Genomic DNA, 3377 nt, shown 5'->3' with positions numbered 1-3377 from the left:
CAATCCCGTGTCTGGGCATCCTGATTTAGGTTTCCGCAATTTCCCTGTATCACTCCAGGCAAATACTGGCATGGTTCCTTTGAAAGGGCATGGCCAACTTACTTCCTTGTCCTTACATAATCAGATGAGACCGATGACCTCGCTGTCTGGTCTCCTACCCCAAACAACCCAACCCAACCCTGGCATCAAAAATAACAGGTAGGCTCTGACACATTCAAAATTCCACTCACATTGGTATCCATTGCCTTAGTCAGTCACCCCACAGCTAGTGCAGTGCCTTCAGAATGCAGCTGGATGGACTGCCATCACAGCACATTAGCTCATGGCCTGAGCTTGGTGGAGTGAGGCATATGGAAGTCAGATGGTGATGGGTGGGGAGGACAGATAGGGGAAGCAGCCATCGGTGTGATATCAGGCACTGCATTGCATGGCGTGGGCAGTGATCTTGCACTGGCTGACATTAGCACCAAGACCGCTGTAGTGGACTGATGTGGCAGCCTGTGTCAGCAGCGGTGGTGGTCCGAGTGCAGTGACTCACGGCGCACACGCCAGCCTTGTTCAGTACACCAGGGATCTGCAGTGTGCACCTTGCAGGCAGCTCATCATTTGCTACCACAGATGCTCTCAGACGTGCCTGGCGGCAGAGGCAGAAATGGTTCTGGTGGTGTTGCACAGAGTCGTCCCTGATGCAGTGTTTATTTAAATAAAGCCAAAACATCCCTGCCCTACCCCAGCACCTGTTTAAGCACAGCATACATACACTGATGACAGGTCAGATCCAATCGTAAGGAGACAGTTGTTTCAACAGGGACGTCAGAGACGAGCTGTTTAAACTTAACTTAGGACAAGTAGTTTGTAATGTCAGGGGAAAAGCTAGCATCTTGAATTCTATATTTAGAATAAGTAATCCGACACCCATGCAGGTTGCACCAGTATTCCTATGTCCGCTATCTTGAATCTAATTCATAGATCTGTGTCAGTATCTTGAAAGGTGGCTACACTGAGCCACAGCGCCAGAGATCGCGCTAGAGAGTATTGTTCCGCCGCCTCCACTGGCAATGATTATTGAGAACTCGTAGTGGGCAGTGCTTGGGGAGAGCTCGTGGTAGTCAGTGCTTGTTAAGAACTCGTAGCAGAGAGTGTTTGTTGAGATGTGCTAGTAGGGAGTGCTTGCTGAGATGTGATACTGAAAAGTTCTTGTTGAGATGTGGTAATAGCGAGTCGGTGTGGAGATATATTGTAATGATTAGAGTGATTTTGGTCAATATATGAAGGTAACGAAACTTGATTTATTTTTCATTATTTAATGTCGTAAATAATGCTTCATTACAGGTTCAGTCAACAAAGCATCTGGCTTGTGTTCTTGTATTAGAGTGTAATTCTGGTTTTCTTGAGTAATTATGGTATTTCTATTTTCTTTAATTAATTCAGTATAAATGATATTTAAAATTTCTTATGTTGTTGAAGAAGAACCGTGCCAGATGCGTACGTTGAGTCATACTTCCACACACAGAACAGTTACACTTGTGCTTTGGTTTCGTAGGTTTTATAGTTGCTGGGGACTTAATTAACTAATTGTGTTAATGAAAATTTCCATTTCATTCTTTGTTGTTGTTCTATGCAGTCAGATTGCGTAACAAAAACTAGTCAGGGCCAACCGTTTACGAGACATAGCGTAATCGGACATACAGCTACCAAAATTATTTTCATTTCATTTAATTAAGCCACCATGCACGTGGCGACCGCTGCTTCGGATCGTCCCTTGGAATTCTTCTGATTGTAGAAATAGTAGACAGTAGTATTGTTGTAGTACTTTGTAGTTTAGTAATTGTAGTTTATTTTGCATGTCAAGATTTGGTAATTGTCATTCTTCTAATGGTATTTTTTTTTTTTTTTTTGCAGAATTTAATTTTGTTATCTTGTATACGGATTTGACAATTTTGTGCAGTTAGGAAGATTTCAATTGTTCGTTAATCGTGGTTGAGGGAAGCATTTCGTGTGAATGGTATTGTCGGAAATAAGGAGGCATTGTGTGTAATTTTCGTACAGTAACGAATTTTGTATGTTTTGTAAATGATTACGCGATCAATGAAAAAGGCGAAAATGATGAATAGTGAGAATGACGAAATTGTCGACATGGCGAACTCGCCAACACAGGACAACAGTATGATGAATAATGGAGTTGAAAACAATTTAATAAGTCGTGAAGACAGTCCGGAACCATTTCAAAATTTTTCTCAATCAGAAAATTCACAGAATACGAGATTAACGATAGAAAATTCTGGAATAGCATCGAACACAGATAGCCTTTCAGCTATGACGAATGAAACTGGTTTTGCGGGAAATGTTAGGGGCGAAAGAAATTTCGAACAAGTTAATACGGAGCAGTTGATGGGTGTAATATTAAATTTGGCATCTGAATTTAAAACACAGATGGGAACAATGGAATCACTGTTTAGATCTGAATTAAAAACAAATAGGGAAACAATGGAAACACGGTTAGACTCACGGATGGGAACAATGGAAACTCGGTTAGGATCTGAATTTAAAAAAGAGATGGGAACTTTGGAAACACGGTTAGACTCACGAATAGGGACATGTTTCAAAAATATGAAAGATGAATTAAAGAAAGAAATCAGAGAAGAAGTACAACCGATTTTGAATTCTCACAATAATAGATTAATTGCAGTAGAGATTAGACAAAGGGAACAAGATAGAGAACAGGAAGAAAGAGATCGCGTGATAGTACAAAAATTTTCAGAGTTAAATTTACAACGTGCATGGGGGCTTAATTAAATGAAATGAAAATAATTTTGGTAGCTGTATGTCCGATTACGCTATGTCTCGCAAACAGTTGGCCCTGACTAGTTTTTGTTACGCAATCTGACTGCATAGAACAACAACAAAGAATGAAATGGAAATTTTCATTAACACAATTAGTTAATTAAGTCCCCAGCAACTATAAAACCTACGAAACCAAAGCACAAGTGTAACTGTTCTGTGTGTGGAAGTATGACTCAACGTACGCATCTGGCACGGTTCTTCTTCAACAACACAAGAAATTTTAAATATCATTTATACCGAATTAATTAAAGAAAATAGAAATACCATAATTACTCAAGAAAACCAGAATTACACTCTAATACAAGAACACAAGCCAGATGCTTTGTTGACTGAACTTGTAATGAAGCATTATTTACGACATTAAATAATGAAAAATAAATCAAGTTTCGTTACCTTCATATATTGACCAAAATCACTCTAATCATTACAATATATCTCCACACCGACTCGCTATTACCACATCTCAACAAGAACTTTTCAGTATCACATCTCAGCAAGCACTCCCTACTAGCACATCTCAACAAACACTCTCT

Source organism: Schistocerca nitens, chromosome 8 (assembly GCF_023898315.1).
Source record: "Schistocerca nitens isolate TAMUIC-IGC-003100 chromosome 8, iqSchNite1.1, whole genome shotgun sequence".
Classification (NCBI taxonomy): Eukaryota; Metazoa; Arthropoda; class Insecta; order Orthoptera; family Acrididae; genus Schistocerca; species Schistocerca nitens.
Note: the sequence above shows the minus strand (reverse complement) of the source record.